Source organism: Orcinus orca, chromosome 18 (assembly GCF_937001465.1).
Source record: "Orcinus orca chromosome 18, mOrcOrc1.1, whole genome shotgun sequence".
Taxonomy (NCBI): domain Eukaryota; kingdom Metazoa; phylum Chordata; class Mammalia; order Artiodactyla; family Delphinidae; genus Orcinus; species Orcinus orca.
The window spans coordinates 5,208,420-5,226,928 of NC_064576.1; the positions used below are offsets into that span (position 1 = coordinate 5,208,420).

At 45.6% G+C, this 18,509-nt stretch overlaps 1 long non-coding RNA gene across 1 annotated transcript in view; it reads right to left on the reverse strand.

The window, feature by feature from the left end:
• LOC117202780 (uncharacterized) overlaps positions 1-18,509 on the reverse strand; it is a 431,485-nt gene that overhangs the window by 393,036 nt on the left and 19,940 nt on the right. The window contains exon 2 of the long non-coding RNA XR_007473247.1: positions 15,180-15,273. This is a non-coding gene — a long non-coding RNA (uncharacterized LOC117202780). The remainder of the gene's footprint in view (positions 1-15,179; positions 15,274-18,509) is intronic.

Here is an 18,509-nt window from a genome sequence, read left to right on the forward strand (position 1 = left end):
TTCCAAGCAGAAAGTGGACGAGGGAAATGGAGACAATAGTGTGGTCAGTCTTTGAAAAGAAAGGAAAGAGCCACAGACCCTGAAAAACCATTCGTTTCTGCTAACTGGGGAGCAAGGCGGTAGAACCCAAGCTGTCATGGGAGCAGGGGGCCAGACGACAGAGGTTGCCTGCCTATCGCCTGCCCCAAGTGAGTGTTATCTGGGGGTCACAGGAGCCAAAGGTGAGTGATGGGCAAGGAGGTCCTGGGAGGCCAAACAGGGGAAACCAGAGAGGCTTCAAACATCTTGCATCGGACAGCGTTTCCTAGAAATGGGCAGAGCTCTCTAATTTGGAGCTCAAGGAAGGATCCTGCACTGGAGAGTAGCTTGGTTTTATAGCCATCTTAGTGACTCATTTCTGTAGCCTTTATTTCATCAGTCAGGCAATCAATTAGAAAATTTCGATCTGTGTTATTTGCTTTAGAATAATATGGTAGATTATCAATACCTCTTAGCATGTGTTTTAAACATCAACTATCCATAGTCCAGAAAAGTGCAAAATAAGTACTCTAAATTTTGCATTAATTTGCAAATCACCTTCTGAAAATATTATTTACCAATGATTTTGAAATACCTACAATGTGGTCTGTTTTATGCACGCGGGCTTTATCTTAGGGAATAATCTAGGTCATCTACTTTAAGCACCACAGTAGGAAATGTATAATTTGTATTTTATTGTTTTATTAATAAGTCTATTCTCCATAAATTGTTTTATTAGATCTTACAGTAAAGGGAAGTTGCGACAAGCATCATTTCTCACTGTTCTCTACCGACAACGTTTTAAGTCTTATTTCTCTCTACTCTGATTAAAAATATACAAATGATTTCATTTATTGAAAAACAACTAAACTATGAAATCTAAATAAGTAAAAAACTTTCAATTATTATCATGCTAAGTCTGGCAAATATCAATCCCAATGTGACATCTATTACTCAGATTAATACGTTGTGTCTATTTCTGAAATTGTCTGTTGTATCAGATTATAATCAAGCAAATCTTTGAGAGAAAGGTTTGTGTGTGCTGTGTCTTCTCGATGAGAAAGGCCATTTCCCATGCTCCAGAGACTCACTTTGGGATGTTTTAGCAACGCAGTTTTTGCCATCCCATGAATGGGCTCATCCCATTCAGATGACCCCAGAGGCGCCCCTTTCTCCTGGGTGGCCTGGTGGCGTGCGGCTCAGTGCTCCTCCAGGAAAGACTTCCCGGGTGGACTGTGGAGAGTGTGGACAGCAGCCTGGAGACCTGCAGGACCCACTGCTGCTTCGACTGTGGCCCCGCTCCTGCAGTAGCCCTCAGCCAGTGGGCAAGCCCCCCACAGGGATACCAAGCCCCACTAGTAAGAAATCTTTGCTCCAGGGTTCCATACGTGTTAGTATGTTTTCACTTCTTTCTTACCGCGAGTTTGTAAACTCCACAAAAACAGGAACCACACCGATTTTATTCACCCGTTTTCACAGCAGGAGCACAGCTCTGGGCACCTAGCGAGTGTTATGGACTGAATGTTTGTGTCCCCGCCAACACATAAAAATTCATATGTTGAAGCCCTAGCCCCCGCTTCTGCCACAATGTGGTAGTATTTGGAGGTGAGGCCATTGGGAGGTGATTAGGTTCTGATGAGATCATGAGGGTGGGGCCTCCACAGTGGGATTAGTGCCCTTATAAAGCCTTTCCCTGTCCCTCTCCCTTTCCGCACGCTTGCACCAGGGAAAGGCCTTGTGGGACATAAAGAGGAAGAGGGATGGCACCAGAACCAAACCTTGTCTGCACTCTGATCTCGGACCTCTAGGCTCCAGGACCGTGAGAAATAAATTTTTGCTATTTAAGCCACCCTGTCTACGTCGTTCCAATAGCAGCCAGAGTGGACAGCTTCGCACTGGATCATCTGATGACTGTCACAGCTCCGTTGTGGTCTGCAGCTCTTCCTGCCCCACCCTGCTTGCCCCCTCTTACGTAAGTAACAGAGCTCACTGCAGTGCAGAGGCCTGACTGTCCAACCCTGCACAAGTGGTGTCCCTCCCCCAATAAACCTAACGGCACTTCTCACACCACCCTTGAAAATATTTCAGCAGCTTTTGGTCAGGATGACGATCAAAGTCAAAGCACGGCGGGGTCTGGCATCCCTGCCCTCCAGCCTCACCCCTCTCACCCCGTTTCTGTCTCTCTGTGCTGCTGTATGTGCCACCCGGTGTTGGCACACGTGGCTCCTTCTCCTGCAGTCCTCTGCTTCTCGTCACTCCCTCTTTCTGCAGTTAAACTTTCACTCTCCCTTCAGAGCTCAGCTCAAATTATCCCCCCTCAAGAAAGTTCACCCTGACTTTGCTGATGAAGCAAATTCTCCTATTATTCATTCTCTTTTTTTAAAGTTTTTTTTTAACCTGTGTTAACTAATTTTGTTTAACTTTTTATTTTCTTTTGGAATATACCTGATTAACAGTGTTGTGATAGTTTCAGGTGTACAGCACAGTGATTCAGTTATACATTTTCCCACTTAGGTAGGTTGTTACAGAATACTGAGCAGAGTTCCCTGTGCTGTACACTAGGTCCTTGTTGGTTATGCATCTTAAATATAGCAGGGTGTACGTGTCGATCCCAGATGCCCTAACTACCCCTTCCCCCACACCCCCAACCATAAGTTTGTTCTCTAAGTCTGTGAGTCTGTTTCTGCTTTGTATCATTTCTTTTTAGATTCCGCATATAAAGGAACCAGTATCTCCTCTTAGAAACACTCCAGTTGTTACTTTGATGTTCACCATTACAATCGGTTCCCTTAGCGTTTGTTTCTCCCACTAAGTTGTAAGCTCCCAGAGGGCCAAGGGCAGGGCTCCTTGGTCCTGCCGTTGCTGGTTTGCTCACCATGTCGTCTCCAGCATGAGGAGCGATAGCTGACCCTAATTAAATGTTCAAACAGCATTTGCTGAATAAGTGAACGAATAAAATTGTATAATAATCATGAAAAGGCTGAGGTTCCTCCATGCCAAGTTCCATGATTAAAAGATGAGAAAATGTTGTTTGGTTTCCTTTCCGTGCTTTTGCAAGTCTTTTTCCCAGTTTCTCTTCCTGGAATCAGTTAATAAAATGAACGAGTATGAGAGCTGAACTCTGAGATCCAGCCCTAAACAAAGTGCAGTATTTGCAAACATTTAACCCAGGACACCATCGCAAAGAGCCAACGTTGGCGTGAATCGCAGCCATGTGGTATGGACCTGTGGGGAGCTTCTTTGTGGGTTTTAATTGAATTGGGAGTTGGCGGTCCCTCCCTACCACAAACAGAAATGTTTTTAAACCTCCAGAAAACTTCCACGTTTGAACCAACTCTCAACTTTCACCCCTTCCTACTGCCAAGTTCAGAAGTGAGAAAGTGCCTCATGCTTGACTCCCAAAACTCAATTCTGTCCTAAGCCGGGCTTTTCTATCCAGTATGGTGGCTAAATAGGTCAGCCATTGACTTAAATTTCCCATCCCCAGGTCAGCAGTATTGAACTCATAAATCCGCTAGGAAGTATTAGCAATTCAGAAAGAATGAACCATTTCAATAGGAACGCATTTCAATGAGGAATCAGAAATGCCTAACATCAGCAGGGCTAGTGAGGCCTATAAGCCCATAACCTGCACATCTTTTCAACATATGAGGAGCATGTGATGTGAAGAAAAGGATGAAACTGTAAAGATCTTTATGGCTTCATGTCCCTAATAATAAGCTCCATGCAGGCAAATATTTTCACCTGGGTTATCCATAGCCTAAAACAGTTCCTGGCACATAACGCAACAAATATTTCTGGAATGATGAATGAGTGAATGGGCAAATGAATCAAACACTTAGTAAGTTCCAGACATTTTTTCTAAGTACCTGACATGTAGCAACTCACTTCATCCCGACGACCACTTTATAAGGTGGCCACTATTGCTCTGTCCGTTTTCGGATGAAGAAACCAGAGAGAGAGGGGAAATACCTTGTGCAAGGCCATCAAGCTTGAAGGTCGCTTTAAAGGGTGGGCCTGGTCCCCGCTATGGCCAGACCACAAAGCCAATGCTCTCCCAGGCAATGGGCCCAATTCACACCATCAATGACACCCTATGGCTCCAAGTCTATGTTTCCACGCCATTCTGACACCCAGTCCCATACGTCTTCCCAGATTTCTAGGCGTGGAGAACACTAGCCTGGCACATCCTACTACCACCCAGTGAAAGGAAAGGTTGTCTACTAATGTATTTTCTCTGCTGAGCTGAGTTACCCACCTGCGAAGAGTTCTATTATGCAGAGCAGGTAGGGGCGACAGGTCCTCGAGGCTGAAGGAGGAGCAGCTGCCTTTGCTGAGGTCTGTTTTACATATTTGTTGGCTTCACTAGGTTGTGCCTGTGAAACGGGATCACGCTTCTTTTTAAGACCTGAGTAGTTATGGCAAAGCCCCAGGGCCTTCATCCTGATCTTGCATCCATGTCATTGTCTCCGCTTTTCGGGATAAAGCATCTCCCAAAGACAAATGCCCTGTGTTACCCCACCGCTTCTTGTAAAAGGACTTCTGCCCTCCTAATCTCCCCAGCACAGAGGACAGCAATGGTGACCTTTAACAAGAACGTACAGAAGGTTCACGGTCAGCAGAGAGACGGAACCATGTGTCACAGTCACTCCTGGAACTGGGCACTCAGACCTGCAGGCCCCACCGGACCTCAGCATTCCTGCCCAACCCGGGGTGCCCAGCTGAGGGCAGTCACTTCTACCTCCATCAGTGGAAACTTTGGTGGCTCCAAACCTCCGAGTCCCAGAGAGGTTTCGCTCTCCCAGTCTCAGGCTCTCCTCAGTGGGAGCAGCCACAGCTATTTCCCCCATGGTGGACCCCGTGGCCCCCCCGCTAGTGTCTAACTCAGAAGGTCTGTACCAAACAATGACAATAATTCACAGAGCAATACCCAAAGTCTGTCTGATTCAGTTTTAAATAACACCACATGTGGGAACCCTCCAGCCCAATTCCAGAAACTGTGCTGAGACCAGTTCCATGGTTTCCATGCCATACAAGGGGAGAAAACACCAGGCCTGCTGGTCTCTCACACCAGGGTCCAGTTTTCCAACGTACCACCTAAGCGCTTAGGGAAGAACTCTCTCTCTCTCTCTCTCTCTCACACACACACACACACACACACACACACACACACCCTCTAAGAACAAGCAAGGATTTTCAGATATAGAGCGCTTTAAATCATGGTTCAAGAGGCAGGAAGAACATTATATATGACTCTGCAACCACACAGTCTTGGTAAAGCCTACAACTGACATTACTCAGCGGAACAGTGATCCACCCGCACAACACACCTGCCTTCACCTTGTGCCGGGCGCTCAGCGCTGTCCAGATATCGCACCCCCTCCCCCTCCCAGCTCACTGGGCTCTCTGCTCTCTGACCTGTTTGGTGTACAGTGGTCTCTGAACTCCAGTTTGGCTTGGCCAGTGAGGAGTCCAGAGGGAGACTGGGAAGAAAGTTAAGATTTTTATCCCTCCAGCCCCCTCCCCATGGGGTCCCCTGGAGCTGGCTGTATCCCTCCATCCTCCAAAGGCTATTCTCTCTTCATGATTCTCCCAGGTCCCCATAACTACCCCTCCCCTTGTCCCTCTGGGTCCAGGGGTGGTGACAGATCTGTTTTATCAGCACTCCCAAACAACCCACCCACACCTTTGTAAATGGTCCCTTTAGTCGACCCTTCCTGAATCACCCTAACTTGAGATGCCAGCCATCTCCTGGCAGGACCACTGACTGACACAAGGGCTTTTCCGGAATAGAGCTGTATGACTGAAAGAGCTGGACATATTCAAGCAAACGACGAGTCTTCTAGTAGTTTCTGAAACTACCAAATGCTTTAAGTTCCTGGAGGGTAGCATTCCTACACCCTATCCTTTCTCCCCTTCTATCTCCACCCAACACTCTCTTCCTTGTGCTATAGCTCGGCTTTTGTTCCCAAACACAAGAAAGAAAAGTGTCTGAAAGTGAACAAGTCTTGGCACCTATAGGCAAAATATAGTATTATACTTGTTTTCCTATGAGCTGGAAAAGAAACAACATGAAAAGAAGAGGAATGTTGTTATGAGCCGGACAACCTCCATCCTGGCCTTTCTAGGCTGATGTTTAGGACTTATTGCTTTAGAGTTTCTGTTTCATAGAGAACATTGGCTACAGGCGTATTTCTTTCCTTTCTAACCACTTTCTTTTTATATATTATTAAACACTTACCCCTAGACCAAGGTTCTATTGCATTTTTAAATTTTAATATTTCTCAAGTGATTTGAAAATGTCCACTTAGAGCAATGTTAAAAGGGCCCATAGATATTATAATTATGGTACTCTTAACGAAGGAAAGGTAATTGGCTGTCTTATGAAATACCCTTTGGGGATTAGGGAGCTACATGCTGTATTGAGGAAATAGTCAAGAGAATCAGGAGTAAACAGTCAGATGGATGCAAAGCAGGAGTTTGGGACAGGGTTCGGGAAGGAGGGTTCTAGGCTCTCTGTGGGTCTGGTGATCTGGAAGCAGACTTGGGCTCGGTGTCTGGGATAACTGTCCGCTCTGAATGAACGTGGTCTGCAAGTATACGTCTCCCCGTTTGTCTCTCGGTGGGAAGGGCAAGCTGGTGGTGGACACAGCGGGGAGGAGCCTTCTCCTTCCCTCTGGGGGTCTTCCGTTCTCCGGAGAAGGTTTATGCAGGTGAGTGTCCAGAGCGCCCAGGGCATTGATTTCCCACTGCCTGGAAACCATGTCTACCCTACTGTTTTCTGTGCTGATTGATTGGGTTCAATCATCAGAATGGCCTCAGAAGTCACTAACATGATCTTTGCCTCCTTAGTTTTCAAGAGACTGATATCACCTCACTCAGTGATAGGGTCCCTCAAATCTCCCGGTTCTACTGGGCCCTGTATGGGGCGGAGGTGGCATCAAAGCCTTCACCACCACCACTGCCACTTTCCCTTCCCACTAAGTCAGAGGAGCAGGGTGGGAGGCAGCAAGGACGAGATGGAAATACTAGGATGGCAGGATGAAAAGAGATCTGGAGTGTTCATCCCACCGGACGGACTTGGAGAAGAGCCCTGGTTCCTAGTAAGAGGACCTAAGTTCAAGTCTGGAATACTTAAATTCTCCAGACTGTCTCTCAGTAGGAAAGTAAGAGGCACTGTCGACATCCCCGGGCTGATGTGAAGAGTAAAAGCAAGAGGAGAAATACGCAGTGGCTGGCACAAGGACCAACAGGTAAGGAACATGCTGCAATTTAATAGAATAATATTAGGGATTGTGAATTTGAGTCTCACAATTCTTTCTTTTTCTTATTCCATGAAATGCCTATCATTTCCTCAACAGGAATTTTCTGGATGTTTGGTCTCTGAAGGAAAGGACTAGAATAGAGCACCTCTGTGGACACCAATGCAGTTTCAGTGGCCAGTGATGTGGCTCCCAGGAAATGCTCCAGCTCTGCTCTCTGGCAACCGCCATGCATAAAAAAGGACGGAAATGCACTGGGCAAGACGAGAACGACTGGGAAGATGGAGAGGTCCCAAACCACAAAATATGAAAAACTGATGAAACATAGAGGCTAATTAGCCTGAAGAAAAGGAAACTCTAGAGGAGATTACTAGGCACCTTCGATAGTAATAATAATGATAATCCGTTACTGAGTCACCTCTGTATGTCTTATACACATTTCCTTGAATATTCACAACCACACTGTAAGTCAGGTTTTATAATCAGCATTTCACGAAGAGGAGACCGAGGGTCAGAGAGAATAGGACCCTGTCTGCCCACAAATCCTTCTCACTCTACCCACTGCCTCCCTCTGAGAGCTGACTGCTGTCATAGAATGGAAAATAGGCCTGTTTCTTTTCAGGTCTGAGGCATATAACTAGGAACAATGGGTGGAAATTACAGGAAGACAGATTTCAGTTCGATAGCAGGAAGAACTCTGTAACCCTGGGGTTGTTCACAGGAGGAAGGCGCTGCCTTTGGAGACTCAATTTCCCATCGCTGGAGAAATCTGAGCATTGTTTGGAAGGGGGTTTCTGGAGAGGAGAATGGAGTAGCAAAAGCACATCTGCATTAGATGACTTTTAAGGATCCTTTCCACTCTCCAAAATGTGGTCAGCCCATGAAACAATAAATTCCCAAGATCAGAGGAGAGAGGGCATCTTTGCTTTCCCCGTCATGTTCTCTCACAATGACTGAGCATCAGCTCTGATATTCCAGGGCTCTGGGGAAGAGCTCCCCCATGTCCGCCGCCTCCAGCTCATCCCATACACTGAAGTACCCTTGATTCATGAGATTTCAAGTCCTGAAACTGAGCCCACTATCTCAGCTCGTGTGTGATCTTAGCTGGGAGGTGTCCTGAGCCCTCAACCCCAAGAGCAGTTACCACCTTCCAGGCTCTTTAATCCTTACAATCATGCATTTGGGCCAAGTAATTTAGTATCTCACAAAACCTTAGCAAAATAAGATGAAATATAACATGTAATGTAGAACAACTTTCTTGCACACAAAGCTTTCTAAAGAAGGCCAGCAAATGTGTTCTAGACATCTCACAAAGTTCACATTGTATTGTGAAACTCTTTTGCGGTACGTGGGCCTCTCACTGTTGTGGCCTCTCACGTTGCGGAGCACAGGCTCCGGACGCGCAGGCTCAGCGGCCATGGCTCACAGGCCTAGCCGCTCCGCGGCATGTGGGATCTTCCCGGACCAGGGCACGAACCCGTGTCCCCTGCATCGGCAGGCGAACTCTTAACCATTGCACCACCAGGGAAGCCCTGAAACTCTTTTTAATGAAGCTGTTATTATGCTACAAGAATGCAATAAAACATCTGAAACCTGAAATTTCCTATTTTTATCACCACCTGTAAAATTTTCGAAAGGGCCAAAACGATTTGTTTCAAAATGTGTACAGAAATAATTGGATTGAGAGTTTTCATGCCAATTTTCCATTTGGAATGAAATCTAGAGACTGTTACTTCATAAACCACTGCAACTATGAGCACAAAATGAAAAGGGTAAAATATCATGGAACACACGTATAATCAAACATAACATATCCTGGAAGGAACCACTGATCTACCATCTCCCACTGTGGGGTTCAGCACAGGGACCTCTTTTATATCACGAAGTGCTCACAAATAATTGGTTTTAATGGAATCCCCTAATTACTTCTGGAAAGAGAAATGCTATATACATGAACCTCTGTATGTGAACACATAATACTAAAATACTAAAGTGCTAATCCTACATTAGTTAATTTTTAACCACAATAGCATTCTGGATTGTTCAAAAGGATGATATACCAGCACCCTTAATTTTCTCTTTGCAACACAAATCCTTATTCCCTTTTATAAAACTCTGGCAAAAATCTAATCCTTGGATGCCAAGCAAATACATTTTAGCGTACAAATTGAATATAAGAAGTTTATTTCAGATTGTGATTTGTTATAACAGTCCTGCCAAATGGCCAGAGATTAATCATGTGCCCAAACGTGTAAGTATTCAGGAAGATGTTACTTATCTCATGATTTCAGATTTAATTTTAATTTCAAACCTTTCTTAAAGCCATTCTTGAAGATCAGTCGCTTAGGAAACAGACAAACCTCCCCTCAATTGCAAATCAAGTCTCTGGTTTTGGTGGGAGTCCTTTCCAAAGCATTCATCTCTGTCAGTGTATCCAGTGCACTGTCTTTCATGAACCGCTTCCAGAATGAAGTAGAGCAATTCTGTTTACCATCTGGCTCTCTGAGCAGAAAAGTTTTTTTCTGTGTGAAAATATAAAACTGATCTGCCCCCTAGTCTAGACATATATCTTTCCCAGGGCATCATCCATCTTCTCATCCATTCCAAATGGATAGAATTTTAGATGGACCAGTAATCAGAGGTGAAAGGAAGAGAATCTTATTTCATGTGTTTACTTAAGTTGTTTTCAAAGAACATAGGAATTGGAATCACTTTTTTTTTTTTTTTTTTTTTTTGCGGTACGCGGGCCTCTCACTGTCATGGCCTCTCCTGCTGTGGAGCACAGGCTCCGGATGCGCAGACTCAGCGGCCATGGCTCACGGGCCCAGCCGCTCCGCAGCATGTGGGATCTTCCCGGACCGGGGCACGAACCCGTGTCCCCTGCATCGGCAGGCAGACTCTCAACCACTGCGCCACCAGGGAAGCCCTGGAATCACTTTTTTAAGAGCACCACCATCCCTGGGAACCGGCCCAATATTTATTTTTTACTATGTGACAATTGAGCACATTTCCAGAAATACAGTAGAAAACACTGCATAGCAGAGGCGTCAAGGGTCTTATTTAGCTGTTGCAGATGTCGGTGGTTAAAACTACCCAGCTTTCACTGGCTGATCTGGAATTAGATCTCCTTCCCTTGGTAACAGTTCTAACCACACAGGTTTATGCTAACATGCTAGATAAAATCACAGTTGGAAAAAAAAAAGTGCCTACAACAAGAGTGAGTTTGATCTCTCTTTAATTGCTCTTTTAATTCAATGGATTGTCTGCATGTGCAAAGTGAGTGTGGGTTTCAGTCGTGGACTGGGTTTTTTCCTCCATCTTTCTTTGGTCCCCCCAGAACAATACGCTGTGCAGTGACAAGCACAGTCAAGGTCACAGAGCATGAGTCTTCCAGCTCCTACTGCTGTGAAATTTTTACATTGGTCATTTTTAAACACTTAAACCACCAAGAAAAAGCTTTCTTAAAGAAATCTTGTCTTTGTTCTACAAATAGTAATTGATAAAATTGGTGTCCATTGGGGGATAAAGAGTATTCTTATCTCTATCATGCAAACGCAAAAAAATTGAGGCCACCCAGATTCCACCTAACTCATCTGCTCAGAATCCTGAAGGATAAGGTAGAATTCTGTGTGCTAAATCAAGCTTCAGTGAAAGACTATCCTTTCAGGATTGACTGATAATCAATCAACGGGCCCTAAAAGGTCGTGGTCGACCCACTGCGAGGATCTGATCGGCTCACGCTTCCGAAGCCCAGACGTGCGCTCCTCCAGCTGGAAGGGCAGCTCCAGAACGTGTGCTAAGGTACCTCCCAGGCTGGAATCTGTCCCCCTGCTTACTCTAGGCAAGTCACTTAACCTCTCTGAGCCTCCGTTTATCTGTGCAGTGAATATTATAACAGTGCCTACCACGTAACGCTGTTGGGAGGATTTAGCGCGTTAACACTTGGGTAAATTAAAGAATAAACGTTCTTTCCTGAAAGACTTGGACTGCTGACATTTTGGAGAGAGAAATTTTCATAGAGACTCATGAAATAGAAACTTTTAAAAGTGGTGCCTGAGGACAGCTGAAGGGAAAGCTATGAGCTCCTATTCACCCCCTCTTTCCACCTCTTAAGAGGCTCCCCAGCCTCTGTCCCCACTTCTCATTCTGTTCTCTAGTTTCCCCGAGGCATGAACATAGACCCAGCTCCTTACAGAACCCTTTCCCCACCTCTTCCCAGTGGCTCAGAGTTAGGCTTTTAGAGATTTAACAATGGAAAGGAAAAAGAGCTGATAATTCATTGATTCTAATGACATCTGCCTATTGATATGAGCGTTTGACTTTAGCTCAAGGTAAGTGTATCATTTCAGACCTCGTGACACAAGGTAAAACTTTTAGCCACAGAAGGGTCTTCCTAGCCTTCTTCATACCATACGGCTCACCCCACTTCTTAAGACTGTCAGCCTCAGAAATACAGACATAACCTAGTGTTAACAGTTCTCTTTCAGTAAACTACCTGATTGCACTCAAAAGGGCAGTCAGTGTGATCAATATCAGTCTTACAGAACCAAGTTCATTCACATCGCAATTCAGATATAAACGTTCAGATACAAATGTTTTTATTTTTCATCACTTGTGTTGAAAAAACACCTAAGAGGCTCCACTGTATAAGTTACAAAGTCTGATTTATACAGCTGTAATTTTTCGTGTGTTATTTTTGTATGTGTAATCAAACAATAAAGAACAAATATCTCACGATTTCCAACGGGACTGCCTGTCTGGTTCAAATAAAAGTTGGACCTCCTCTGAGTGGTAGATGTTTGTCTTTCTCTCGTTTCAGTATCTTTTCAGTCTGCCTTGGAGCAGGAGCTGTTGTAACCAGGGCTCGGTTACAAGCACGGGTGATTTACCGTGCTTGCCGCTAGGGGGAGCCGAAGGGAAGACAGTGACCAGGTCTGCGAAGGAGGGAGGTGAGCCGCAGGTGATGGAAGCTGTGCCCAAGCCAAGGGGAGAAGGGGCGGCGCCAGGAGGGGCAGGAGCCCCGGCCGGACATCAGGGGCACTTAGGGAATCGGTAATCCGTGTCTTCGGGTTAATGATCAGGTGCCCCCATAAGTAAGAAAAGCAAGGTTGCCAGGGCCTTCCGTTTCTGAGCCGAGGGGGAAATCTCTCTTCCCACTTTCATCCGTGCTGACCAGCGAGGGGCGCAGGGAAATGCGGTCACGGGCTCCTGATAAGAACGGGGATTTTCGAGCAATCATCAGCCGCGACGTGGAACCCGCCGAGAACATGCTTGGTTTCGTTTTGGTGGTGTTTAGTGTTCCTCCTTAGCACAGGTTCCTTCCATAGCCTCAGTGAGGTGGAACTGGGGACGGGGTGCCGGGCTGGGAGGGGACAAGGCTAAGTGCAGGGCTGCAAATCAGCCCCAGCAATGGGTTCAATAGGAACGAGACCTGCACCTGTGCCTTCAAACAAACGAACACAAAAATCTCTCCTCCCAAAGGTCATGTCCTAGTCAGCGTTTCCCCAAAATCACGGCAGAAGCTGCTGTTGAAAGGGATCGTTAACTGTCTGGGTTCAGTCATTGATATGAACAAACCCGCTGAGGCCAGCTGGGCTTTTGTCACTGTGGCTCACAAGGTACATTGTTCCAGCACAGGGGGTCCCAGGGGGATAAGGGAAGTCAGAGGAGACAGGGAAGGAGGAACCTAGGCAGCCGGCCGGGCCCTGCAGGAAAAGCCGACCCCAAACAACCAAGTCCAAGGGCAGGAAGACCGTCCTCCCCGCCGCACACCCCTCAGTCAGCCCTCACGGCGGGGGGTGGGGGTGGGAGGTGGGGGTGGGGGAGGGGGGGCAGAACTTGTCTCCACGGAGTCTTTCGTGCCAAATTAGAATCTGAATCGTACCCATAACACAATGGGAGACCTTTGCTAGCTCGGCCATCATTCTATCACATTATTCTAATTCTTGGCATTGCATTTACTACTATCTCATATTGACTTATCGGTTCGCTCATTCCTTTATTCATTTCTGTGCCGTAATTGCCTGTATCTCCCCACTGAAATGTAAGCTCCACGAGAGCAGAAACTTTATTTGCACCACTCAACCATGGCAGCCCCAGAATATAATGTAGGCAGGACACTGCAAGTGTTCAGTAACTATTCCTGCATGAAACAAAATGTGTATTTGAGGAACTGTCCCCCAGCAGCAGTGTGGGTGATGGATGGTGATTTGGGGGATGGAAGGATGGAGCAAAATTGGAAACTGAGACAGGAAACATGCATGTAACGTACCCCATGTCCACTCCCAGGTGGGCTGAGACATCATGCTGGGAGGCGGAGCCTGGGTCCACAGCGTGCAGGGCAGGGAGGCACTTAAGGCCGAGTGGGGGGAGAATCAGGCAATGCAAAAAGTGGGCAGTCCAGAGGGGCCAGGTGCAAACAGAAGTATAAACCAGGGGGCAGGGAACCCTGGGGACCCAGGCACGGGGCTAGCTAAAGCCAGGGTGCTAGATGTCATGCATCTCCCCTTCCCCCAAAGAAATGTAAGTCAAAGAAGAAAAAGCCTGAGTGGAGCCTGGGGAGAAGCAATGCTTAATAAGGGCTGGACGGGTCAACAGGCGTTTAAAAGGGGACAGTGGTGGCTACAGCGGTGCCGGGTCCCCCGCATCGTCCCCCAGCTACTGGGAGTGTTGGTGGCTCTGGGCCCTCTGCTGAGTCCCTCCCTGGGAATTGGCCCCAGTGAAGGGAGCCGCCCTGCCCAGGCTCACGGCATCCAGTGACTGGTCCATGGAAGGAGATAGCGGCCTGGAGCTCCCTCGTGGTAGGCCAGTTCTAAAAGGCCGTCCCAGGGCTTCCCTGGTTGTGCAGTAGTTGAGAATCTGCCTGCTAATGCAGGGGACACGGGTTCGAGCCCTGGTCTGGGAGGATCCCACATGCCGCGGAGCAACTAGGCCTGTGAGCCACAACTACTGAGCCTGCGCATCTGGAGCCTGTGCTCCGCCACAAGAGAGGCCGCGATAGTGAGAGGCCCGTGCACCGCGATGAAGAGTGGCCCCCGCTTGCCACAAATAGAGAAAGCCCTCGCACAGAAACGAAGACGCAACACAGCAAAAATTAATTAATTAATTAATTCCATAAAGACAGAAACCCTATCTATGCACTGTTCACAGTGGTATCTTTGTTACCTAGAACTGTGCTAGGGATTATCTATGAATGAGTAAAAATGGAGCCAAATTAATTACAGTTTATATTATTACCATGCTTTCATTCCAACAAATAGGTCTTGTTTTGAATTCAAATAGTTAAATGAAAAAAAAATAAAGAAAAAAAGAAAAGGCTGTCCCAGCTCAGGCTCCAGTGGGACCATCACCGGAGGCCCTGTTACAGCCACAGCTACAGCCACAGCAACAGTTCAACTTCTGCTGCTCAGGGTTACTTCTGTTATTCCTCTCTAGGCAAAGACACCACGGTCACTCCCCAGGAAACTTGTTTCACACAAATCTTCATCTCCACATCTGTTTCCCAGAGAACCTAACCTCAGAGAGTTGGTGCCAGGAGTAATCCAAGGAAATAAACTCTAAAACGGAATTGCAGCACTGGATCATCCACCTGCCAGCTGGAAACAAAGCCCCATCCCTGGAGGTGGGTGAGGCCCTGACAGTCCTCGGCTTGCTGGAGAAGCACCGCTGTTACAACCTTCACTGGTGATGTTGGTGATGAACTGGGAGACAGGTGTACATGAAACTGAATTGGCCATGACAATGGTGAAGCTGGGTAATGGGGACGAGGAGATGCATCTATGTATTCTCTATTTTGCATATATTTAAATTTTTTCCATAACAAAAAGTTAAAAAACAGAAAGGGAGTGGATATCAATGAATACTATTTAGGCAGCAAATATAGAAAACCAGGAAACCAACCTTTTCTGCTTTTCTCAGCAGCTCTGTCCGAGGCATTGGGGATGCAGCGTTGAACAAAACAGGTGAAAATTCTTGCCCTTATGAAGATTCCACTCTAGTGGGGGAAACAGACAATAAACAAAATAATTGGTACTGGGAAACTGTTTTTGTGCACCTGTGTGTTGACCCTGCTTTCTCTTCCCTCCCCTAAGGGCACAGGTTGTAGCCTTGAAAACAACATAACTGGTTCAGAGATCAAAGCAGTGCAGTGAAAATATTCTATGAAAGTACGAGGATCACAGATTACACAAATAAGTTCCTCTCTAGCCATGCTGTTATGTACCCCTTAACCCCTAAAGTAGAAATACAGTTTCCTTCTCCTCAAATCTAGCAGTACTTACAGCCTGGAAAGAATCACCTGCAGGGAACCCAGTGCCAATGATGCATTCCACTGGGTTGATTTCTACTATAGCTCTACAAGATGCAAAGTGACTACAGCAGCTCCACACCCTACAACCTCTGTCATTCAAGTTGGCTGAAAAGACCACAGTCTCTTTCCCCAGATGCTAAGCAAAAGCTCCATTCTGTGTCATCAGCTCTGACTGGGTCACGTACCCTAAACCAATGATTGGCATCTGATGAATAGAACACACTGATTGACTTTAGCTGTCTTATGCTCCCTTCCCGAGCTGCGGGTGGAGCCTTGCTCTAGGACTAATCACACTACGAATGGCAGGGTTTGTTTTGACAGTTGCGTTGACAGGACTTGATGATGAGTTTTAAAGAAATAATAGAGCAGTGATTTTTCAATGGGGGTGCCACCACTCAGAAGGGAGTTTTAAAAATTTGTGGGAGTATTTCTGATTGTCACAATTATTAAAGGGAACTACTGGCATTTACTAGGCAAGAGCCAGGGATGTCAGATATCCTGCCTTGCACAGGGTAGTTTGCAAAAATAAGATAGCTCTGAATCCTGCATAATTTCCACGTATCTCAACCAAAATTATGCCTGACTATATGCTCTACAGCAACATGGGTTGCAAAGAGATTTGTTTTCTGTAACACTATCGCCACCCTGATCAATATCACAACAAAGAAAATTATTTTGTCCCAACACTTACAAATAGCAAATAGCGCTGAGCTCACTTATAAGATTACCATACTTCCTCATTTTTTCACTTTAACAGTCTGAGTCTGTAACTTGTCTTGACATGTTATCAACTTTCCCAGTTCAGTTTAGGATATTTCCCTCATCCTCTTATTTTATACCCTTGTGAGAAAAAGACTACAGACTATGAAGCCCCTCCAAGGTTTTCCCCGCGGTCATCAGGGAAGAAGGAGCCTCATACAATCGAATAGGGAAGACAGGACATACTGATTCCCAGCAGAGAAGGAAAAAATGCAGCTATAGTCAAAGGTTGGCACATATTTAAGGGGAAAATAATTATTTCAAAGTATTGATAATGTGCATTTTTAAAAGATTTTAGCATTTGTCCAGGAAAACATTTAGGTTCTATAAACAAACCACTGTGCTTTTCCAGGGAAGTAAAACATCAAGGATCTCATTGTTCATTAAGTTTTTAAACTTAGAATATATGGTATGATGATCACTTGGCTATAAAAGGGATGATTTTTGTCAACATTGGAGTCTTTCTGGTTTTCCTAAAACTAGTTTGTAATCTAACATTGGTTTTAATCGGTGTGTCCACTCACATCTCTGCTCTTTTCCACTCCTCAACTTTCCGTTCAGAACAACTTCTGATCTTACTTCTCTTAAATCCAAATGATTCCCTAGAAACAGATGCAAGCATCTGACCACTTCATCATGGAGTGTTAGTTTCTACTAATGAGTAACTCATTACCCTGAAATTTAGTGGCTTAGAACACCATTTATTATTTCACATTTCTCTGGGTCAGGAGTACAGGTACAGCTCAGCCAGTTCCTCTGGCTCAGGGTCTCTGATAAGGCTGCAGTCAAGATATCTACTGGGGCTGCAGCCTCATGTGGAGGCTCAACTGGGGATGGATCCACTTCTAAGCTCACTCATGTAGTTGTTGCAGGATTCAGTTCCATGCAGGCTTTTGGACTGAGGGCCTCAGGTCCTCACTGGGAATGGGCCAGAGGTTGTATACATAATTTGTTTCAACACGGTCCGCTCTATATGGTTGCTTGCTTCATTAGAATAAGCAAAAACCAGAGAGAGAGAGAGAGAGGATGAAAGTCAAAGTTTTAGTAGTGCAATCTTGGAAGTAGCATCCCATCAGTTTGCTGTATTCCATTCATTAGAAGCAAGTCACTTGGTCCACCCCATGCTCAAGGGGAAGGGATGAAACAAAGGGATAATTTAACTGGAAGCCACTTAAGAAGCTACCTACCACACAGCCCAAGTATTGACATATAAAAATAAATGTCCCCATTATAATTGCATTCCTTTTATTTCTCTATTTTTTTATGGCTAACACATCTTATTAAGACTCTACTAGGTATAAGTTGTATTGTCAATGAATGCCATTGTTGAAGGGAAAGAGAGGACTGCAAAATATTTGCTATAAAAAGGGGGGATGTCGAGTCTGCCAGAGTTGGGAAACACTATCCCAGATTATGTATAGTTCTAACAGGAATGAAGCATTAGGCAGGGAGAGATTGACAGTGGAGCAGAGAGAGGGAGCAGAAACCCCTGAGAAGACAGACGAGATGGGAATCAGAGCATGTTAAATGGGTTGGATTTTGATAAGTACAGAAAGACATGTGTCAAAGAAACTCAGAGGAAATAGGATGATTACTTTCAAATATCTGAATGGGCAACCTGTGGAAGAGGAGTTAGATGTTTAATATTGCCCTAATCGGTAGAATTTAGACCAGTTAATGGGAATGAGAAGGCACAACAATACATGAATAGAAAAGAAGTGATGTTTACCAATCAGAGCCATCCAGAGATCAACTAGGCTGCCAGAAAATGGCTTAACAAACCCTACTGCATGTTTGCATTGGATCCATGCCTATGCTGCCTCACCACATGATGGAAAGATTAGAACAGGAAGTGGCTGCAATAAATGTCCATTAAGATTTCTTCTAACCACAGGTTCTTGGACACTCTGAAGTGTCATTTGCTAAGAGACTGTTTTGTGAAGACATCTGTGCTAGGCCCTTTGTGCATTCTCAAGGAGCGTGTTGTTTAGAAGAAGAGAAGCTTCGTCTTTTTAGTTTATGTCCTGCTTCTATGGAAGAAGTCAGCATCTACTCAACGTTCCAGATGTTAGAGGGCAGAAAATACTGACTAGCACAGCAACGATACGAGACAAATGGACTGAGTCCATCGGAGGCCTAAAGTAAGTGATTCCTTCATTCGA